This window comes from Pleurodeles waltl, chromosome 7 (assembly GCF_031143425.1).
Source record: "Pleurodeles waltl isolate 20211129_DDA chromosome 7, aPleWal1.hap1.20221129, whole genome shotgun sequence".
Lineage (NCBI taxonomy): Eukaryota > Metazoa > Chordata > Amphibia > Caudata > Salamandridae > Pleurodeles > Pleurodeles waltl.
Genome location: NC_090446.1, coordinates 924,563,426 through 924,588,535, shown reverse-complemented (window position 1 = coordinate 924,588,535; position 25,110 = coordinate 924,563,426).

Below are 25,110 nucleotides of genomic sequence, written 5' to 3'. Positions count from 1 at the left end.
CACAACTATGCCACGTCATATAACCGAGACTTCTTTCAGGTAAAATTACTGTTTCATGAGCAAGGGACAACGCGAACGAACTCAGTTTAATTAGCTGTTTATCAAGTCGTGCGTGATTTCGTGTACGCAAACAGGTAGTAGGAGCTAACATAACTTTCGGGAATATTTCATGTAACCTCGAACAATGAGTATTCCCGTTACTAAACGTTTTTTCAGCAATCTTCTTAAGTGTTCTCTTTTAAGTATTAGTATTTAGTACTGAAGTATGTTTTACACTGAACTAATTGCAATGATGCTTTGAATTAAATGCAACAATTTCTCCTTCCAAAAACATCAAATGTCAGTTAGTGCAGAATAATTTAATTTCACTAACTTTAAATAGCAATGCCTGCCTTCAAAGCTAAGCAAGCCCCATAAAGTGCAAAGGGTCACCCCAATCTCTGCACACAGAAAAGATAAATCTGTGGGGGATGAGTTTGAGAGAGCGTAGTTTAAATATTACATATTATAGACGTGAAATGCTTATGTCTAACAATGCTGTATTAATAAAATATTAATTGAAGCGTATTCATAAACGTGGAGAATTGTTCATATGTATAAACTAATGTCGAGTGTAAGAAATAATTGTTTATAGTTCGCCTAACTGAGCACATTAACACGTATAAAACTGCATTCATTGGAACCATATATCCTAAGTTAGCGTGAGTCGAGAACTAGCTGTGTAACTCTCATATTAAAGCATGTTTTTCTGTTTCTCCAGTGTGCCGACTTGCAAAAGACCATGAACCAGCGATTGTTCTTTTCCCTTACTAGTTTGCAACAACACCCAACTTTCCCATCCGCATGCTAGTAGCTTTCATATAAAAGATATGTACTTCGAAACAATAATAGACACTTCCAAGGACGGTGAAGTGAGAAGAAGAGAACTTTTGACCTGATATGTACAAAGACGATGAAGTAACCCCGGATGTGCCACCTACGAAAAACGTCAATTATGAAGACCAATTAGGAATTAGGGAATTATCATGAAATGACAAATGCATTACTTAATGTATAATTTAATAGGCTACCGATAGTGGGGTGTAGTGACTGACCAATAGAATTTTGGGTGAATGTATTACGAAAAAGGTTTAAAAACCCATGACACAAGAGACAAAGAGCATTAGGTAGAGAATGACATCGATTGCATCCAGAAACTCTGTCACTTTATTTGGTGATTTGAGACTTAGACAAAACCATCCTAGCCCATAGACTGCCCCATTACACTTTCCTCCTTATGAGGAGAGTGTCCCTTGCCTCTAACTTAGATAGACTGACGGTGAACTAAGTGATGTCCTGAAGACGAAGACTGATCCTGTACGCTGTCCTATTCTGAGGAGGGTAAATATAATCATTGATAATGGAAATGCATTCATTTGCCTTTTCTTTCTAGGTACCAACTGCTGTATGTTTTTGATTAGAGACCTTAGTTAGATGTTTTCCAAATTGGTGTTCAAAATTGTTTTGCATGAAGCCCAACATACCAATGCTAATTAGAGGTTAGATGAGACATTCATCTCGACTGACAACCTGACGTGACTGACGTAGTGCTATGCTGAACTAATATCTCTAGAAGGTTCTATGTACTACGATCTGCTTATAGTCATCTGATTGTCTATGCTTCTGATCTTTGCATTATTGAAAGCGTATTATGATTGTCATCTTGTGATTATGTTTATTTGCTTCTTGGTTTTGATATTGATGCATTTGCTATTAGATTGTAATCAATAGGGAATAAAATTCATAAAACTCCATTAAGGTGTGGTTATTCATGACTGAAAGGTCATGATTGCGCTGAGGGTTTATGAATGACTAAAGTAAGATATATTTTGGTGTTAACTGTTGACAATGTTATTGACATATTGATTGATATATTGATCAGTTATCTCATCCTACGGTGTCTCACCACTGAGCCCAAAGATTCATCGGCCTAAAACGAGTCCTGATGTGTATAAATTAACATAGACGGACGCGTTAACAAGTTTGAAAACAAACACATCTGCTATTGAACAATTGGGCGCATTTTCCTCTTTTGACTCCCTCAACCCCAACAAGATTTACAATCTAAACATCTGTGGAAGCTCCCATGAGATACTGAAAACTCAGTTTCACTCTACCTGGTCTCCGATGTACTGTCACATCTACTCCTGCCTCGCACTCCCCTACTCCTGAATCGATGAGGAGAACGCTGGCAGTTGCGTGGATTTTTTATTTTTTTTTAAATCTGCTGATAAGGAAAAATTTCCAAATGTGCTAAGAAAAAGGAAAAACAATATTTAGGTACAGAAAAAAGGATTAAATAAATATAACCCTATTACGGACTAACAAAAAAAGATTTTTGGCTAGCATAACCTCACAAAGGAATCGATACCCCGAACCAATTAATAGGTGAATGCTTCTAACATAAAAGAAAAGTATTACTTGGGCATAAAGGAGAAGTGGAATAATCTGAGAATAAACCTATTCATCTGAGAATGTATTAACTCTTGATTTGGCCTTCTACCTACAGAAGTATTCCTGCTGGCCTAAGTTGAAAGGGGACATTATTATTATAAGGTTTCTAATATATTCATCATATTTAACTAGCTAAATGAGAAAAAATAAACTTGTAAATGATTACCATGCATAAATACATGCGAAGATGAGGCAGGCCATGATTTAATACGTGATACGTGGAGGGGTGGGGGTTCAGTGTAGCTATCTAATGTGTTTATTCCCAGCAGTGGGATCACGCAAAATGATATCCGTTAACTCCCCTCCCTCCGCACTGCAGGGACTTGCTTTGCACCCCTGATTCCTAGAGTTTAAGTCTCACCCAAATAAATGGTTATCATGGAGGTAGAAAACATATACAGAAGTGACATCAGGCAGCAAAGATGTGCTTGCAAAGTTTATGCTATCCTGGGAAATATAACCGTAGAGTTTTCACTATATGTACAGACCTCTGCAAATAAAAACATAACACACCACATTCGGATAGGTAGGACATCTATGGAAGGCTCTCCCTGAAATAAGAGTTGTCAGGTAGAGACATCTCCGTTTCTCTAGTGTCTGAACAAAGGACAGGATATTTTGCAGACTGACATTTTGAAAGGATTGCTCAGGCTTCTCCTGTTTTAAGGATTCCTTCCTACTTAAGATCAGTGATGGCTTTGAATGGGTGGTTACAGGTGAAGCCCAGTAGGACTCTTGTTTGGGGACCAGCACCTATTTGCCCTCATTAGACTCTCATCCAGAGCAAGAGAGAGAAATACACAAAAGTGGAAAAAGAAGAAAAAGAGAAAGAATGAAAAGGAGTGACAAAGGGAGAAATCGGGGATGAAATGACCCTGAAAGAGTGAGATAAAGTGAAAAGAAGTGTCTGCTGGTGAATTGGCATGAGATGGAACCAAATCAATGCAGCCTTGATATTCGATACCCCACCCTTTAATAGTGCCACTCCTACACTTCTGAGCGAAACTGTGGACCCTAGCACTTTTTCGTTTACAAATTAAGCACTGCTTGGGACTGCTGGTAGGAGGACAGCACATAAATGGCTAGTGATGTTTGCACAATGCTCCTTATCAGGTGTCCTTCTGCAGGCTGTAGCATATTTGAGGCAATTGTTTCCCTACCCCATCACTATCTGGCTGCAGTAGTTTCTTTCATTTTCTTCAAGAGCTTTCAAACGTTGTATGTAAAATATCATATAGACAGTTATCATCTGACATAAATATTCGGTCCTAAATATCATTTTTTTTAAATAGTGTCCCTTTGGATGTAGGTTTTCTGTTATTAAGGACAAAAGGGCAATATTTTGAAAGACAGCATTTGTGACACACTATGTATGTCAGCTATTTTGTTCTGTAAATTATATTCTGGTATCACAACCTTCAATTCTTTCTTCTTTTTCACTCAGATAGCTATTTTAGTTAATTCTTATATGACTCTTGGTGTTAGTAAGATCTACTTCCAAAGTCTGCGGCCTGTTGGGGTAAATCGAAAGCCTTTCATGTTACCCTGTGCCTTTTTATACACCTGAGAGAAAGTATCTCCTCTTTACATATGTTACTCCAGACTGTGTACGTATTCAGTGTCTGTGAGCACATGCAGAAAGCCCTCTTCTACAACTGCACACAAAGGCACAAAATGGAGCTGCACATCCTCTTGATCTGGCAACAGTTATCTTCTTGATGTGGCAACAGCTGACACCATCGTATGCATAACACAGCAATGAAGCCTGATAGTTGGCTAAATGGAGCCATATTGACTGACAGGCAGCATCTCATGAAACCGCCTATCAGACCTAAACATTTAGCTTAGCAGGCTAAAGCCACTGATACTCGGAACAAGATAAAATCTATGCAATTGGCAACAAATGCCTCTCAAGAAAACAGCATTCACTGGCTAGGCAATGGGCAACTTTGGAGCCCAGTGAAAAGAAATGAATGGCAAAGTACTTCAGCACATGCATTCATACACACTGTGCACTACAAAGATCATGCTAGGATTTAATACATCTTATACATCTCATTATACAACATTAACATTAACATTTAACATTTATAAAGCGCGCTACTCACCCGTGCGGGTCTCAAGGCGCTAGGGGAAAAAAGGGGGGGTTATCGCTGCTCGAACAGCCAGGTCTTTAGGAGTCTCCGGAAAGCGGAGTGGTCCTGGGTGGTCCTGAGGCTGGTGGGAAGGAGAAAGATCTCCCACCCGCCGTGGAGCGGCGGATGCGAGGGACAGCAGCGAGTGCGAGGCCAGAGGAGCGGAGGAGGCGGGTGGGGACGTAGAAGCTGAGGCGTCTGTTGAGGTATTCCGGTCCCTTGTCGTGGAGGGCTTTGTGTGCGTGGGTGAGAAGTCGGAAGGTGATCCTTTTGCTGACTGGGAGCCAATGCAGGTGTCTCAGGTGTGCGGAGATGTGGCTGCTGCGGGGAATGTCGAGGATGAGGCGGGCCGAGGCGTTTTGAATGCGTTGCAGGCGGTTTTGGAGTTTGGCTGTGGTCCCGGCGTAGAGGGTGTTGCCGTAGTCCAGGCGGCTCGTGACGAGGGCGTGGGTCACGGTTTTTCTGGTGTCGGCGGGGATCCAGCGGAAGATCTTGGGGAGCATGCGGAGGGTGAGGAAGCAGGCGGAGGACACGGCGTTGACTTGCTTGGTCATGGTGAGAAGAGGGTCCAAGATGAAGCCGAGGTTAAGGGCGTGGTCTGTGGGGGTCGGTGTGGTGCCGAGGGCAGTGGGCCACCAGGAGTCGTCCCAGGCGGACGGGGTGTTGCCGAGGATGAGGACTTCCGTTTTTTCCGAGTTCAGCTTTAGGCGGCTGAGCCTCATCCAATCTGCGACGTCCTTCATACCCTCTTGTAGGTTGGTCTTGGCGCTGGCGGGGTCCTTGGTGAGGGAGAGTATAAGTTGGGTGTCGTCGGCGTAGGAGGTGATGATGATGTCGTGCTTGCGTACGATGTTGGCGAGGGGGCTTATGTAGACATTGAAGAGTGTCAGGCTGAGTGATGAGCCTTGGGGTACGCCGCAGATGATCTCGGTGGGTTCAGAGTGAAACGGAGGGAGGTAAACTCTTTGGGAACGGTTAGAGAGGAAGGAGGCGATCCAGTCCAGGGCCTGGCCTTGGATTCAGGTGGAGCGTAGGCGGGTGATTAGGGTGCGGTGACAGACGGTGTCAAAGGCAGCCGAGAGGTCGAGCAGAATGAGGGCGACTGTTTCACCGTTGTCCATCAGGGTTCTGATGTCGTCAGTGACTGAGATGAGGGCGGTTTCAGTGCTGTGGTTGGTTCAGAATACGGTTTGTGAGGGGTCGAGCAGGCTGTTGTCTTCCAGGAAGTTGGTCAGCTGTTTGTTGACGGTCTTCTCTATTACTTTGGCTGGGAAAGGCAGAAGAGAGATGGGGCGGAAGTTTTTAAGGTCGCTCGGGTCAGCAGTAGGTTTCTTTAGTAGAGCATTGACTTCGGCGTGTTTCCAGCATTCGGGGTAGGTAGCAGAAGAAAAAGAGGAGTTGATGACGGTCTGGAGGTGCGGGGCGATGATGTCGTTGGCTTTGTTAAAGATGAAGTGCGGGCAGGGGTCCGAAGGGGCGCCGGAGTGGATAGAGTTCATGATGGATTTGGTTTCTTCCGTGTTGATGAAGGACCAGTTGATGAGGGTGATGGCCGTGGATGCCGGTTCGGTGGTGTTTGGTTAGGTCTGGTGTCCGAAGCTGTCGTGGAGGTCGCTAATCTTGCGATGGAAGAAAGTGGCAAGGGATTCGCACAGATCCTGTGAGGGCGTGATGGCGTTGGCGCTGGGGTTGGAGAACTCCTTGACGATGCTGAAGAGTTCTCTGCTGTTGTATCTGTTTTTGTCCAGTCTGTCGGTGAAAAAGTTCCTTTTGGCGGCGCGGATCAGGTGGTGGTGTTCGCGGGTAGCGTTCTTGAGGGCGGTCATGTTGTCAGCGGTGCGGTCCTTGCGCCAGGCTTTCTCAAGGGCGCGACAAGATTTCTTTGATTCTTTGAGGGTGTCAGAGAACCAGAGAGGTTTTTTGGTGTTGGTCTGTCGATGCGTGCGTTTGAGGGGGGCAAGGATGTCTGCGCAGTTGGAGATCCAGTTTGTGAGGTTGAGGGCTGCGTCGTTGGGGTCGGTGGTGAGGGTGGGTTGGTTGGCGGCGAGTGCGGAGAAGAGTTGCTCTTCGGGGATCTTGTTCCACTGTCGACGAGGGATGGGTTGGGTGCGGAGGTGGCGGGTCTCGCGTCGGAATGTGAAGTGGACGCAGCTGTGGTCGGTCCAGTGTAGGGCAGAGGCGTGGCTAAAGAAGACGTGTTTGCTGGCGGAGAAGATGGGGTCAAGCGTGTGTCCGGCGATGTGGGTGGCGGTGTTCACCAGTTGTTTGAGGCCGAGGTTGGCGAGGTTGTCGAGCAGGGTGGTGGTGTTGGGGTCGTTGTTTTGTTCCAGATGGAAGTTGAGGTCGCCTAAGAGGATGTAGTCCGGTGAGGCGAGGGCGTGCGGGGAGATGAAGTCGGCGATGGCGTCGCTGAAGGGGGCGCGTGGCCCGGGAGGACGGTAGACGAGGGATCCTCTGAGGGTGGTCCTCGGATCGGTGCGAATCTGAAAGTGCAGGGGTTCAGCGGCGAGAGGGGTGTCTTCGGTGGAGGTGGTGACGCTGATGGAGTCTTTGAAGACGATGGCGATCCCTCCTCCTACCTGGTTGGTGCGGTCTTTTCTGGAGATCTTGTAGCCTTCGGGGATGGCAGTGGCGATGTCGGGGGCCGAGGAGGCGTTCATCCAAGTCTCCGTGATGAAGGCGATGTCCGGTGCTATGGAGTCCAGGAAGTCCCAGAGTTCAACGGCGTGTTTGTGGATGGAGCGGGCGTTGACTAGGATGCACTTGAGGTGGTTGATGGCGCGTGGGCTTGTGGTCGTGGTTGTTGCGTGGTGGAAGGTGCGTTTGCAGGAGTTGCAGGCGAAGGGTCCATGGGTGCATTTGGGGTGAGCTTGGAAGCAAGTTTTGGAGCGTCCTGGGTTGAGGGCGTGGAGGGTGGTGGGGTCGTAGCGGGTCAGCGGGCTTGGGAGAGCTGGGTACCAGGGGTCGTGGCGCTGGGCGCGGGACATGCGCGGACGGGCGCAGACGGGCTTGCCTCTGGTGCGCCTCCGGCGCGCCAACGGCGCGCCCGCTGCGCATTCGCGCAGCGGCCGCCATATGAGGTAGGAGGGGGGGAGGGGTCAGGTGGGGGCTAATGGGAGCTGGGGGGCGGGGGCGTGCAGGAGGTCGAGGCGGGAAAGCGCGAGGGAGCGGGGGACAGGTAGAGTGAGAAGAGCTGGGGGAGGGGGGCTTAAGGGCAGAGGGGGGTGAGTGTTAGGAGGTTTAGGAGATAGGGGAAAAAGATAGGAGTAGGGTTGAGAAGATAGGGGAGGGGGTTGTAGAGGTGGGTGAGGGTGAGAGGTAGAGTGAGAGGATAGGAAGATAGGTAATAGAGGGGTTGAGGGAGGGGGAGAGATAGGGAAATAGATAGAGAAAATAGATAGATAGGGAAATCGATAGATAGGGAAATAGATAGAGAGATAGGAAGATAGGAGGAGGTGGAGAGTGAGGGAGTTAGATAGTTGGGATAGAGAGATAGAGAGATAGGTAGATAGGAGGATTGAGGGAGGTAGATAGTGAACGGGATAGATAGGGGAGATAGAGAGGGGGATGCGAGTGGGGTAGGGGGATGAGGCAGGAGCAGGAGGGCAGGCGCGGAGAGAAGAGGACGGAGGAGGCAGAAGAGCCAAAGGCAGAAGACAAGAAGACAAGAAGAACAGAAGACAAGAAGAACAGAAGAACAGAAGACAAGAAGAACAGAAGAACAGAAGACCGGAAGGAGAGAAGAAAGGAAGATCAGAAGACCGGAAGGAGAGAAGAATGGAAGACCGGAAGAACACAGAAGAACACAGAAGAACACAGCGGAACACAGAAGAACACAGAAGAACACAAAAGAAGATCCAGAAAACGGAGAACAGAGGGCAGAAGACGACAGAAGAAGACGAGGAAGAAGAGAAGAAGAGTGAAGACGGGGGAAAGAAGAGTACAGAAGAAGATTACAGACGCGGAGTGAGGAGGAAGAACAGAAGAACAGAGAAGAAGAAAAGAAGAAAAGAAGCAGGAGCAGGAGAGAGGGTGAGTAGCGCGGGGCAGAGCGAGGGGTTGGGAGGGGGGGTGTACTTACTGTTAGGTGGGTCTCAGGAACGCAGGAACTCAGGAACCTGGAGGGGCTGCAGCGGCAGGGGGAGCGACCTACCCTTGGGTCAAGGGTCGCTACCACTGTCGCGCAGCGGCCGCCATATGAGGTAGGAGGGGGGGGAGGTCAAGTGGGGGCGAATGGGAGCTGGGGGGCGGGGCGTGCAGGAGGTCGAGGCGGGAAAGCGCGAGGGAGGGGGGGACAGGTAGAGTGAGAAGAGCTGGGGGAGGGGGGTTTAAGGGCAGAGGGGGGTGAGTGTTAGGAGGTTTAGGAGATAGGGGAAAAAGATAGGAGTAGGGTTGAGAAGATAGGGGCGGGGGGGTTGTAGAGGTGGGTGAGGGTGAGAGGTAGAGTGAGAGGATAGGAAGATAGGTAATAGAGGGGGTGAGGGAGGGGGGAGAGATAGGGAAATAGATACAGAAAATAGATAGATAGGGAAATCGATAGATAGGGAAATAGATAGAGAGATAGGAAGATAGGAGGAGGTGGAGAGTGAGGGAGTTAGATAGTTGGGATAGAGAGATAGAGAGATAGGTAGATAGGAGGAGTGAGGGAGGTAGATAGTGAACGGGATAGATAGGGGAGATAGAGAGGGGGATGCGAGTGGGGGAGGGGGATGAGGCAGGAGCAGGAGGGCAGGCGCGGGGAGAAGAGGACGGAGGAGGCAGAAGAGCCAAAGGCAGAAGACAAGAAGACAAGAAGAACAGAAGACAAGAAGAACAGAAGAACAGAAGACAAGAAGAACAGAAGAACAGAAGAACAGAAGAACAGAAGACCGGAAGGAGAGAAGAAAGGAAGATCAGAAGACCGGAAGGAGAGAAGAATGGAAGACCGGAAGAACACAGAAGAACACAGAAGAATGCAGCGGAACACAGAAGAACACAGAAGAACACAGAAGAAGATCCAAAAAACGGAGAACAGAGGGCAGAAGACCACAGAAGAAGATGAGGAAGAAGAGAAGAAGAGTGAAGACGGGGGAAAGAAGAGTACAGAAGAAGATTACAGACGCGGAGTGAGGAGGAAGAACAGAAGAACAGAGAAGAAGAAAAGAAGAAAAGAAGCAGGAGAGAGGGTGAGTAGCGCGGGGCAGAGCGAGGGGTTGGGAGGGGGGGTGTACTTACTGTTAGGTGGGTCTCAGGAACGCAGGAACTCAGGAACCTGGAGGGGCTGCAGCCGCAGGGAGAGCGACCTACCCTTGGGGTACCATTACAAAATTATTCTTTGGATACTCTCTGTTCCAAAACAGAGAGACTGAACACCTTAACAGAGGTAAGTGAGAATCATCAAACAGTTAAGAGTATCCATTCCAAAGGCTATGGGATGCCGTAAAGGATGATAAGATAAATGCTGACTTGTATACAAGTGAATTATTAACATAATGTTGAGTATCTTCCATCCCTTTCCCCTCTATCCTTGGCATGGATTTTTGATTCACTTATTTGTATTATTGATATATACTCAACATTCACCTATCTCCAGCATTTCCATTTGAGACCCTTGATTAATCACATGCCGGTTTAGAAGTATGACCAAACTATATATGGCAATTTATTGAGCACTGCTAGCAGAGACCTACCAACATTTGGCTAGAAGAGAAGATTAACAAGCATTGGCATAGCCAATATATCTCACTTTTGGGACTTTATAAGTGTTTAGGCAGAGCTATTGTCTTTGGCAATGTCCTTAAATGATTTTAGTTAGCAGCATCAGGGTTTGTCATTCTAGCTCACTTGTTTTTGAGTGATTGATCAGATGCACAGGGTTTCTTTGTGTTTCTAGCAAAATGAAAGACGATGAATATACAAACACAGAGAGCTTCTTGCAAAGCCTGCTACAACTGGAACACAAGCTTTGTTAGAACACAGCTGTTTCAGGCTCTGAGAACAGACAGCTAGCTGATTTGTGCTCTACTTAAAGGGGTCAGTGTGAGGAGGGGTTTAGCATGGCAAGCAGCGACTGTTAGGAGGTGGTGGTGGGGGGCGACAGCACTGGGAGCTTAAGGAAGATTCAATAAAAGCTGAACATGCACATAAGACACAAGCAGAAAAAAACAATGAAAAACAAGCAAGGGAGCAGGAGGTGCAGGAAAACATTAACACCACAGGAATCAAAGAAATAGTAGTCCCACAAAACAACACATAAACAGCCAAAGTGTGAGGATACAGTACTTGGCTGGTGCTCTGTGGGAGGAAACAAAGACAATAGAAGAAGGGCCAAAGACGAAGGCTTGACCATCAGCAAGCAAGGAGTTTTAAAGGACACTGACATAGACAAATGAAAAGCAATGGGCGGACGTGAAGCCCACAAAGTATATACAACAGGTCTCGGAGCTCGACCTAAAAATGGCTGCATAGCCAGGGGAGTAGGAATGCCCACAAGTCATTTTGCAAAAGCATCAGTCATCCTCAAACACATCTGAATTCAATATATGTTGGATGATTCAACATATGAAATAAGTTTATGCCCGCTCTCCAGCTATTCTATTCACAACTTTTCTGCCTGCAATTGCGAAACAAAGAACTTTAATGTACAGATTCACTGAGGATTGACAAGGCGGAGGATCAGTCAAAGCAACTAGAAAAATGACACACGAGTTTTGAGGTCAGGAACTTTCAGACTTGATACTCTGGCATGGAACTGTTAGAATCCTGGGTGGCTAACTGCTTGGATATGTCACATCTCAAAGATCTTGATGGCGACTCTAAACTGCAATAGAGCAGGCATTCTGTAATTTGCAAGGACAATTGATCTATTATGCTTGTGATGATGTTAGCATAAAATAAAGGCATATCAAGTGTGAGATAAGATTGGCTAGACTAATGAAAACACAATCCTTGGCCTCCTTTTGCTTTTGCCGATACACCTCATTAAGTCTCAACAAAGTGATGGCACGTACATGAGCTAATGTACAAGGTGAGATCTCTGAGTATGAAATATATTGAGATGCATAAGTGTAAATCAAAGAAATGGCCTGCAATGTATTTAGAAATTAGAGTTAAACCAACTATTGAAACGTGGAAAATGTTTCTTGAACTGCGACAAGTGATCTGAACCAAAAACACAGAGCAGACCCCATTACTGAAGTCAATTCACATAAGTAGGTGAAAGTAAGTGACTATCGTGCTGAAATGCGAATCTGTGCCCTTTTTATCAGAACATGCTTGATATTCTACCATTTATGCCAGAAAAGTCTGGCACAAACATTTCTGTAATGATAATTGGTCCTTACTTTCTGGAAAACTCTTGATTTAGAAACTGAATGCTTTCAAGAAACTCTTCAGTTAAACTTTCTCTGAATTTAGACTTGAGGATTAGCACTAACAACATTTGCAGTGTAAAAGTTGTGAAACACATGTTGGCCAGTTTTGTGTCCATTTGCAAATATTGGAATTAAAATTGGTCTATGACCTTCGAAAACAACTGTTTCCCTTTTTATCTGTGGACCAAAAGTGAGTTACTTGAATCACTGTTTTTTGGACTAATAGGTCTACGACTCTAAATACAATCCTATATGTAGTAATGAAATACAATCAGATACATAGCAATCTGTAGAACTCAAGAATTTTCTCTTTACACAATAATAGTTCATCTAGAATTTAACAAATCAGCCATGAAAAGTATTTACACATGAAAAACAATGGGAAGTAGTTTGTAATCAATATATTAGCCAACACACATACATCTTAAAGGGCAATTTCATCTTGGAGAATAATAAATGGAGCCATGATTCCAGGATGGCGGGTAATGGAAAAACATATTTCCCTTGCATTTATCCCTTTACAGTGGAAAAGTGCATTCAGAACATGGTAATGTGTTACATAGCAGACACACCACTGCTTAGAAACCAGAGGATCTGGGCTCAACCATGCTGCTGCTATATCAAATCAAAAAATACTAATGCCAACAAGTAGCTAATTCACTGAATTCATAATCTTGTCCTAGCACAATCAAATGTAGAGTGGAGGAGAGCTGTACATTCAGTAGGTTTCCCATAAAATCATAATCTTTCTTCCAGTAAATGCATAAAGCATAGTAGGCTGCAGGCAAATGCCACGTCTGTATATGCTTCCCCACACTGTGGACAATCTGAATCATCCCTGCAAACCTAAAGCCTGCAATTAAGATGGAGTGTAATGTAGCTTAAAGATTGTTTTATAGCGTTAAATGTTAAAGTTGTCTGAGAATAGTCACATTTTCCAGCCTAATATATTCTTGAATGTACTTTTTTCTGTGCTTATGTTCAGTCTTTTACCCCAGTTTTAATTCTGAATGTCAAAGTTGTATTTATCTAATTCCATAAAGATGTTGTAGTACTCTTTTAATTTGGTAGGTTTTCTGGGTGTTCATTTTGTGCAACTGTGTAATCTGTGCTGTATATGCAGATTAGCTTCCAGTTAACTATTGGCATTCTTTATTTGCATATATTCATTGAATTATTCTTTAGAAATATTGCAGTTCTCTTGCAGGGAGGCAAGGGCACAGATTGTATTATCATTGCAAATACCACCTACCATTTTATTCAAAATGCCATATAGGTGTACAAGTGTTACATTTTGAGATATCAAAGATGTTATCCAAGTTTTTCCAATCCCCCTGGTCAACTGCAAAACCTTAAACCAAACATTTTTATAACCACTTTGCTCAGTAAATCTTACCAGAAAGCCATGAGTGTCTTTGCCCAGGTATAATTCACATGTAGATGGTAGTTCCAATCTTTGGTCATAATAAGTATTAATGAAAATATGCATATGAAATATCAGGTCAGAATAATGGTAGAATCTAAAATTGGGAAAATTCTTTCCACTTTTACGTATAGTTAGTTTAAGATATTTCAGGATGATTCTCTGTCACTTACAGCACCACACAAAGCTATTGCAGATCAATACAATTTTTCTGAATTAGGAGTGCTTAGTTCAAGAGGAATAGACCTAAACAGAGAGAGAAGCATAGACAGAATTATATGATTATAGTCAGAATATCGTAAACAGTCTATTATAGTCAGATTATGGTCAGGAGTAGATTGTTTAAATGTCTATTCTCTGTTTTAGCCAATAGGGGATCATAATTCACAAATAACTTGCCAACATCAGCAGTCAAATTAACCTCTAAAGGTGTTACTGAATCAATTGTCTTTGGCTCCAATATTTTACACTAGTCATTGCCTAATATTTGGGAGTTGCTGCCTTTCAAAAAATAGCCAGAAGCTTTTTCAATAGTGCCTGCCTCAACAACAATCTCTTTAATTGATATACCAATCGAAATAGTCATTTTGGAAATATTGTCTGCACAGGCTAACAATTTTGTAGTTTAGAATTTAAAATATATTGGACTGATCTTGTTATTCACCAACACCGTTTGAATGAATGGATCTAAGGGTTGTAAAAAAGCAACAACGAGCAAGGACTTACTTGCCAAGTCCCTTTCAAAATTGCAATCTTATCAATAACACAATCTTTTACTATCTATGATGTAGTAATCTTAACAAAGCCCAACTGTTGTAAAGTTCAAAGAAAAACATCTGACCATCTGGGGAGATGGGTGATCGTGGAATTCTCACTAGGGCCAGTGATATTCGTGCTATTGTCAACTTATGGACTAAATTTGGATGATCCTGATGTTTTTGATCTTTTAACTACTGAGCTAGCACAATGGCTGACTCCACTTATTATATTTACGCATCTGAACTGTCATGTAGACAGTGAAAGTCCAACAAGCACAAAAGAGCAGGAAATCTAATGGCATTTGAAAGGACTTCACTATTAGATCATGAATATATTAAATACTTGTCCCTCTCTCTATTCCAGAATTCTACATGTTTAATGCAACCACCTGAGTCCTCCGCTTCTGCTTGTGTGGCAAAGTGGCAACTGCAAGAGCTAAGAACTTGAAGATGGCCCTAAAGAAGGGTGTTCCTGCCAAGAAAGTGTCCAGTGGGGAGGATAAGGAGATTGCCACCACTGGTGGGCCTCCCTGCACCCTTTGCAGGGAACATGGTGTACCTGCCACACCCTACTCTGCGCAGCAAAGGGCTGGGAGCAGCACTCCCAGATCCCCACATCAATGGCACCACTCAAACGTAAGACCAAGCCCAATTCAATGTCTCCCAGTGATGCAGCCACTGCAGTCGTGGCAACGAGCATTGAGTCTGAGCTGAATTTATCTCAGCCACAAAATACTCAATCATTTAGGAACGTTGACAACAGGAACCACAGCCAGCAACAGTTCTTCCTGAAGTAAGAGCACAACATGAGGTTGAGATTCCCGCAAGCAAGATGTTTCTCTTCAACCATTGGTGTTAGGATCTCCAGCAAAAAAACGAAAGTGTACTCCACCATCTTCTCCTAGCCCCTCTTCTGATAATCAGGATTGAACCCTGGCTGAGTTTTAGACCCACCACAAGAGACAAGGGAAAAGGAAAGTTCCAGAAAGTCTTAGAAATATAGGAAGTGACAGTGATGATGAGCCATTGATTGCTAGTATGGAGGGCAGCTCAGACAACACTGAGATGACCCCTCCTAATCGACTTTCTCAGAGGGATGTGGTTCCACCACCACCATCTTCCATATTTCTAAAACCCCCACTGAGACCTGCAGACACCACTACCACAGTCCAAGTATGCCCTAAAGAGAGGCAAACAACACACCTACCTACCTACAGTTCTTCAGGCATTGGCAGTGTCACACTAAAAAACTTATCCTACCCAGTTTCGGACTTCTTTATGATTAGAAATATGCTCCATTTGCCACATGATTATTAGTCAAAGTAGTCCACGTTCATACTACGGTAATTCAGGCCAAGCATCCCATCTGAAAAAAACTCATAATCCAGTGGGAGGAGCACCTTAAAAAGATAGCTGGTGTTGGTGGTGTTGTGAGAGGGGGGAAGCTGTTCAGTTCACTGTGATAGAAGAAGAAGGTGGTCAAGAGAAAGAAAAGAATGACCGCATTTCACAAGGCAACCCTGTCCCCTGTAGTGTGCCAGCATCACCGGCATCAGCAACCTCCAAATGGCTCAAAAGACAGAAGAACACCAGACACCACTGTATACAAGGATTCCTGCTTTAAGGAATACTTTGAGTCTACCACCTCCTGTTTCTCCCGAGAAGTTGCCTGTGTAAGTGACATCAGAAAAGAAAAAAAATCCCAGCTACTATTACAGGCATGTGTAGGAAGGAGGGGTCCTACTAATGCTACAACACAATGGCATATTTGTATATCAGGAAGCAGGTAACATGCTACAGCTGAACTTCCTTCCTTTTCCTTTTGTGGAAGGAGTGGGATTTTTAGAATATGTGGCAGCCACCTGCCTGAAATGGAAGGTTCCAAGAGAGTTGCTGCTTCAGTACTCCATTATAATGTGCTGCAATTGGTTGGCCAAGCTGTGCAGCAGAGTGCGGTTCAGACTATCCACCTGATGACAGACATGTGGACCAGCTGGGAAGCAACTGAATACGTGTGCATCACTGCACACTGTATTTCTTTTGTGAGGGTTAAGCAACAGCTAACTGAAGGTCTCAGTAGTGGAGAAGGTTTAAGGGAATTCAGCAACATGCAACAGTAGCGATGTTCACCATGGAGAAATCTCATATAGCTCTAAACATCTTGGAGGGGTTTTCCTGTAAGGTGTTTGAATGGCTATGACCCAGAGGTATCAAAACTGGATTTGTTGCCACATAAAAAAGCAGTAATGTAGTCAAGGCCATGGCAGATGGTGGACATTTTATGGTCCTGTATTTGGGACATTGCATCAACCTGATAACACTTATATATTTATATAATTAGTGTCTGGCTTATGCTGCCTCATTTGACATGTATGCAGAGGACCAATGTTCACATAAGAAGTCTCCATTCACTTATTCATTTGAAGGACATGAAGACAATGCCTCACATCCTTATTCTTTTTTCACTCCCTCGCTGGGCTGCCAGTAAAGATCATTGTGCAAAACGGCCCTCAAATGTATCGCTTCCATGGGAAAATAGAAACAATAGACAAAATTGCACCACGCTTGGAGCAGACAACCATTGCACCAATGAGTAATATATTGAGTGATTGATGATTCATCTGGGAGCAAGAAGGGTGTTGTAATGAATTTTTAAACTTGATGTGTAATGTTTGGTGTATTGTTTTTCCAAGTTCTTCCAAGACCAGTCAGCGTAGTTACCAAACTACTCAAAATGCTCACATTCTTTTATTTTTCTTGTTCATCAACACTACAGGTCTATTTCATTTGGGTCTGGAGTTGGGAAAGCACTACCACAAGAGCCAAAAGAAGGAAGTTAGGAACAATGCCTATCTACTTCAGTGGAAAACAAAATGCCTCAAAGAGGCCTACTCCTGTTCACTGGAGAGAGGTGCATTGATTAGAAAAATACAGAGTAGTGGCTCCAATGTCAAACTCTAACTGAGCAGTTGAGGTCTGAGGGACAGTCATTGGACACATGGCTCATGATGGACACACACAGCTAAATGGTATTGCCATTTATAATACAACCAGGGACATGCAGCTACTTGTCTGGTATTTCCACAACTATCCTACCCTCCTTCTTCACTCACAACAAGACCACCATTCTCCCCAAGAAAAAACCCTAAAATATCCCTTTCCCAAACATCCCCTCCTACTCTCTTTACCCACAGCAGGCCCTCCTACCTAAAAATAGTTCAATATAACAGGTCCTTGAGGGTACCCGGGTCCATATTCACACTGGCCAGCTACCAGATTCCGCTGGCCTTGCCTGATAAGCACCAGCTCCCAAAGTGTGGTGGAGTAGGTAGTCAGATGATGATGAGGAGGGTGTTCCAGATAACAGTTGTGGGCGCTGGACGTAGGTGGAGTCATTGCTGGGTGGGAGGTGGTCCTGGCTGGCAGCCGAAGGAACTAGAGGCTTGTACCTCCTCTTCTCTCTCCTCCAAGGCCTCCAACTCAAAGCTGACACATCCGGGCGGCTACCTTCTTACTGGTTTGTTGATCTCCAGCAGCAGGAGTAGCTATATCAAAAAAATTAAAAAACACAAACTGTAATGCTCAATGCAAAAACATGTCTATAATATAGTGGGACAGTAGCAGAACATTGCTGGACCGATAGAGCCATTGGAATTTTGCCATTAGTCAAAGGACCAAGTTTTTCCCACACATGCATCACCTTCTGCAATAGCCCAGACAGCACATAATGAATCCAGACTACCAACATAGTTAAAAAGTGATTTTAGTTTCAAGGATTTCAAAGGGTGAAACTGAGCAGATACTTTATGTGTGTTGTTAATACATGAATTTGCTGCCGTTATTGAGTGAGGCATATATATGCTGCACAGTTACTTGACCATGGGCCAGATGGACAATGCATTTTATCATTTGCAAATGGCCCATCTGGCCAACACTGAGGGTCATACACCTGATCCTATATTTTCAACTTTAAAGGAGCCATGCTGTAAACTATGCACTGTAGTAGTGAATAGGATATTTTACCTGTCATGTTTGCCACAGAGTATGCCATCTGCCAAATTCAAAATTAGGCCTTTAGTCCAAAGTTGCACCCTGGCCTCCGCCGCAAATTATTTGAACAAATACCTTCACTTGCCAATGGGAAAAGTTAACCTATGGGAAGGTAAGTTACAGTGAGTAGGCTAGGTAGAGGTTTAGCTATGGCATGGCTGAGTGTCACTGATCATGTCCTATGTTTCTGCTTTGTCAAACTGGTAGACAGAAAGAAATAAAAGGGGCCATAACTCTATAAGGGAAGCCAAGAAATATAAGACACTTGTGCAGAACAATGTGGCACATGCCGAGATGACATTTTTATTTCTTGATAGGCTGGGACAGAAAGAATGATGAAGTGAAGCAATAAGTGCCTGAGTGGGCACTGGGAAGCACACCTTGTCTTCAGTTTGTATGCATTGCAGGATTTGTGCTGCTTTATTTTTCTGCTTCTGGCACAGCCAGTGGGGCGACGCCCCTGGATAAAGGGAAACCCACTAGTATGGTACCCAAACAATTAATTCACAAAAGGGTCGGCCACCAAGTACCCAGCTCCTCCACAGATGTTTCACGGACTTCTAAGTGCACAGGACATCCTGTGCAGTGAGATCAAGCATCCTTTCCAGTAGGAGCGTTGAGGCAATAGTGGTTGATCACAAGCTCAAAAGTAGCATAACCTCCATATCCACACCCCTAGTAGGACATGTAGTAACAATCATTGTGCGATGTGGTTCCAATTTGCGATCTGAGTGTAGCCAAAAAGCACAGCACAAGTATTCAATCATCTGTACCATATCTGGAGACATGGCTCGGAGTACTTTGATTAATCAAGTAGATTAGTAATTTTGCCCATCCTCAAGAAACGTAATTGTCCGAGGCACGTTGAACACAAGTTTGTCAGAAAGTCTTTGTACAGTATACTCTAACCAACCTGAGTAAAGGCCCACCTATTTAGCAGAGTGCCACCTCGGCCAAGAAAATGTGCTCTGATGGATATTAGTTTACCTCTGCATGAAATGCCATAGTAAATCGGAAATATATAACTCTACCACACAGCATGTCCATTCCACCTGTGATATATTTTAAAGATTTATAATTGTGTGCTTAACATTAGCAATGTGTAACATGCTTTTTCACACACAAATGTACAATTACAGACTCATATAATGTGCCTTTCAAATAAAATTCTTGTGATGTGTAGAAGTGTGTCTAATAAAGTGTTTTTGTTATGCCACATTTCTGTGTAAAATGCCATCTTTAACAAAACAGATGCCATCTGTCACTCACTCATGCTCCCTTCCCCTGTGTAGATATTCTCCCCAGTGGGTACGCAGTACACGGCCAAGCTGAGAACATCAGTTTATTTTCATTGCTGTATGGTGTTTCTCAAGAAGAACTTTCCATAGTGTGGATGAGAAAGTGTAACTTATAGCCACGTCTTCCTTTTGTACACTGGACCTATTCATGTGAAGATAGTCTCATTGTCAGTGCCGCTTATTTTGTTCAAACTAGTATGACATTAGCATAGAAGATGCGAGACAATTATTAAGAAATAAGTTAGTGCTAATGCAAAAGGATGTTTATTTCCTATGTGCACTTACTTGCTGAAAAAATTATGATACATTTGCACACATCACAAGAAAACTGCTAAAATGTGAATTTAATATGCAAGAATTGTGTATATAAACTCCATGATTTCGGGGGGGGGGGGTCAAAAGTCTTTTCTGTTCTAAGGATGCTGCCCAATGTCTTCCTGATGTTGCTGCTCATTTGAGATTTAGATTTGAAGTATGTAAGAATCAGATTTTTTTTCTGATAGCCTTCATTACATATTGGGTCTGTACAGCTTATTTGCATGTTTATGATAACACCCTCTGATTTTACAGTGCTCTAGAACTCAATTATTGAGTGGAGTCCATTCACATAACCCATTACTTAATGAGGTGTTTTACCCTGCTGATTTGATGTTTTGGGCAGTGCCCTAAAGTGCAGACACATTGCATCATGAAACTGAGGTTCAACTGTCTCCAATCTGGCAAATTATTTAATTTAAGCACATTTCAGGGTGTCTAAATTTTGGGGTATAATTTTGCTCGCACACCTGTATTTTAGTAAAGTCTTCCCATAATGCATTATATGGTGCAGTAGGTCTCACTTGTGCTGATCTTAACTGCAGCTGGCTCTATACCATCATTTAGTTCCAAGGGGCACTCTGCTAGGAAACAGTTGTTGCAGCAATCTACACTTCCTATGAACAGTTTGATGCATAAGAAGTACAGTACAATCCAGCATAGCAAAGGTGAATGCCCCTTTCAAGCACTAGGCCTTGTACAAGATCCGTGGATGATGTGCAACTACATGCAGAGGGTGACGGTTGGAGAGGTAACTAGATGAGGTCTGTCCATAGGCCTGGCGATGCGGCATGCCCCTGGGTCCCTAAAAAGACATCATTCAGGACACAACATACTAGTGACCAGGGCCTCGGCCTCTTTAATTTTGTGACTCCTCCCCACCCCCCGCACATGACTGTAGCAACAACCACCATGCCCATGGTAAGGGAGAAACCTGCCAATATCCCTCCCATCTCCTACACGGTGGGGTCACCCAAATCCCAACATCACATTGCTCATTAACCCTCTCATTAGCCCTAACAGATCAAACACAGTGAAAAAAACTAGCAAACATGAAAAGAAAAAGAAACAACACAGACCAACACACCAAAAAATATGGGACTCCTCGTCATGACTGCAGAACAAAATCCATCTGGTCTGTACTCTGCTTTATGTGCTGGTAGGTGGTGTGTCTGTCAGGATCAGTTCAGCACAAAGTCCTGAAGTCTTTTGCAATGAACTGGGTGCGGTCTGAGACGGTATCTGGTCATCCCTTTTTGATGAACCATCAGAAAGTCTTAAGCCACCACTCCACCTTGCAGAGGGGCATCTCCAGATACGCCATCTCCTATGTTGCCTTCAGTCTTGTCCTCATTGGAGCCAGGTGATCTGTGATCTTGATCCTGGGTACAGACCTCAGATGACCACTAAATGAGGACCAGTAGAGTATCTTCATCATGTCCTCTCTCCTCCGCATGGGAAAACTGATTATCAGTGTCCCAGATATGATCCCCTGGAATGTACCATTTGAAGAAAAGTATGTTCCTGGTGCTAGTATGATCACCTCTTCTAATCATTATCATCATCATCCCTTGAACATCACTGAACCTCCATGGATCTACCTCAAATGGCAGCCAAAAATTACTTTCAGGATGTCAACCCCTGACAAGTACCAGATCCCAAACCTGTGGATAATCTTTCCCCGGCCCCTTGTTTCACAGATGTTTTATCATTGTGTACCTTATGCAGCTGCAATGTCTTTGCCACAACATCTCTGGATACTGATGGCTGCACCAGAGGAGGAATTATATAACCCACAATTCTACTTATGCAAGGAGCACTAGATCTCACCCTTGTCGTGGGATGCATCGTGAGTCGGTATTCCTGTAGGAACAAATACAGGGCACACTCCATTTTATGGTTACTGGCTTGCGCAATTTGTATGATCTTATTCAGAGTTTGCATGAAGCGTTCAGCCTCTCCATTAGCCTGAGGCCATTGAGGAGTAATTCGCCGATGAGTGATACCTCTGGACTTCAGATACCCCATAACCTCCTGACTTGAAAACAGGGGCTCATTTTCCATGTGGAGTTCACTACCTATCCCATGAGTAGCCGTGATCTTCACCAAGTAGGCACTGTCTGACTTACAGTCATGGAATCAATGAGTCCAACCTTGGGGTATTTAGAAAAGTCATCAGTTAAAACTAGCATGTGTCCACCATCAGACAGACTCCCGAAATCAGCACTGGCAGGGTGCCATGGAAATGGGGTAATGTCTTCCATGACAATAGATATAGGTGAGTTTGGGGTAAAAGGGGGCACTGGCCTGACACAATGAGCAATTGTGCACTGTTCGTTCAACTCATTCATCAAGTCCAGGGAACCAGACCTTGCACTTGAGTCTAGACTTCATTTTGAGAATCACTTGGTGAACTGTGTGGGTGGGATCCACAATGTGGAGTTGCAAATGCCCCAGTATTACCAACCAGATTCCTCTCAACAAACGGCCTTCAAGAGATGCCGCCAGCTCATGACAGACATGGTGAAGCAATAAAAGAGTCTGTAATCGCGCAGCAGTTCAATGGGACAAACTCTCTGCCAGCATTGTCCAGTTATTACAGCCGAGAGTGCCAGCTGGAAACACTCATCTGCTCTAGTGGCATCTACAATGTTGTTCAGTGATATTGGCAAAGGGTGTGCCCTTTCTACCATGAACCTTACATACTCCTCAACTTCCTCAACCTCCGACTCCTCATTGATAGTTGCTGGCCTCGCATGTCTGGAGAGATAATCTGCATGATTCTGTGTCCCTAGCCGGTACTTCACAGAGAAATGGTACTCTTGCAGTTGGAGAATCCACTTTTTGAATCTCGGATGTGGCTTGAAAAATGATCTGGTGAAAAGAGAAAGAAGTTTTTTGTGGTCCAAGTGTACCACAAAAGGGTGCCCATAGAGATATATTTGAAACTCCTAATGAATAGCAATGGCCTCATTCTCAATGTGGGAGTTAGGCTGCTCTGTATCTGTCAATCCATGACTGGCATATGCTATGGGGTGCATTCACCATTATCCAAGTGACATTCTGGTCATATACTGAGAAACAGAGATTGGGAACAAGTATGTGGCGAGGCATTGATAGAAAGAAGAAAATATACAAAGTTTGTCTTGCTCATCATTGGCAGAGCTGCTCAATGTCTAAGAAGCTGAAAGGATAAAGGTAATTAAAGAGGTCTGCTTGGATCTCTTGGCCAGTGTACTGCATTTGTTTCACCATCTGACAAGGTGAAAAGAAAGGAAAAGGGCTCAGTGCAGAGTGTGCTATGTTCCATTGTAAGTGTGGAAAAAGTTCTGTCTGGGCCCAAAGAAGTTGAAAAGTCCTTGGTGTCATCTTACTATAGTTGGAGGCAAGCAAGATGCTGTAGATGTAGGTAGTGCCATTAGCCAAATGAATTAAATTCTATTATTGTGGCCAGAGACTGAGCTGACAATTGATTGTGCCAGGCTCGTCCTACGAAATATGTGACGCAATAACTTTTGCTCATTATACGCTGACATGCTGTAGTTGAAGGGTCTAGGAGACCTTACTATGAGCTGGATCCATGCAAGAGCAACCATCTTGAAATCCTTCAATCTGCATGAAAATAAGGCACAGCATCATTAATGGATATATTGTCATCAGGATTTAAAGCCAATGCATTAGTGACAAAAATTGTACAAGTCTTATGTGGGTTACCATAGAAAGAAATGTATTACATGCTAGCCTCCCGATCGTCTCACTGGGAGCAGCAAATCTACATTATATATATATATTTACTTATACACACATACACCAGTAGGCATTTATAGTTAGGACCTAGTTTCCACAGGAAAATAGTTTTTGGTTTTTATTAAAAGTGTTGTTTGGCGAATCTTCATGACATTTTAAAAACTAGTTTGCCACTCACTTCAGCTGCTGTCTGTAAAGTTTTGGGGTGATTTACCAAGCAGGGGCGAGGAAAAATGGGGCACCTAAAATCGGTTTTACCCATGCAAATTGCCATAGGAATTTTAGACAAGACTCAACCTGAACCACTGAATTACATCAAATCACTTTCACCAAAAATCAAAGGTTACAGGTAAGTGATAGTTAGTTAAACTCAATTTACCACGGTGCAAGGTGACTGAAGATACTAGTCTGGTCCAACCAATGTATTTGGTGCTGCCTAGCCACATACCACGGTGAGCACTAGGCAGATGCAAGGCTTGTGATCAGTCAAAAGTTCAACCTGAAGAGTCTTAGCCAATGATGAAGACATGAACGATCTTCATATTGCAAAGGACAAATTTTGTATATTGATGTTACAGTCATTGTTGAACCAAAATTCCCATGAAGTCTTTGTACTGTTCACTCCAGAGGAATTAGAAGAGGATATTTGTAGATATTGCTGTAGGTGAGCACAGAGTGACTGCAAACTTCACTGAAGCCAATTGGATTTACCTGAGGGAAAGACAAGCATGAAGAATGACTGTAATCAGTTAAAAAGGTGGTCACACCTGACCATACACAAGTCTATTACCACCAGGCCATATAAGTCTTGTAATATTTCCATAGGAGGATTAGACAATGCACCACTCAATAGCATTAAACACAAAGATTCTGCAATGCGCCTAACCAACAATTAAGCCATTACTATGTAGCAAAACACACATATAACATATAAAGAGTGCTCACATATACAGCAAAAAGTGAAGCTGAGGTGGAGCGTTGAGCACTTCATGTTCCACAATCACAAGAAAATGACATTGCTTTGCTACCACATCAGGCAGTGGAGGACATCTGAAGTAAATTCAAGAATGCAGCCTATCCTATTTTTAGATTAGTCTTACTTAGACAAGAATATCATGCTCAATGAAGGGTACCTACCAGGCAAGATATAAGAACTGGTATTTAATAACCCTCCTATGCTAGTCCCCTACTCTACACTTCAGAATATTGCTGTTGGCATTGCTGATTAGGAGTCTGTGAGCTTGAGTGGCATCTTTAGGTTTTTTTGACTGGAAATCAGTTGTGACAGAAGTTAGTGTGTAAAGTGGCCTCATGCCCTAGAATTAGGAGATGGTCCTGAAAGAGGGCAAAGTCTGAAGACCGGGAAGGTACTCCTCAATGTACTGAAATCACCTAATATGACCGATCCAAAGGTTACAGACTTGCAAAGAGGAACATTTTTGGCAGGTTGTCCTGAAATACCAATTGATCTCCTTTTCCCTCGTCAGTGCTAGATGTCTTGCGCTTGTGCACTACTCACCCTTACATGATTGGGGGTTT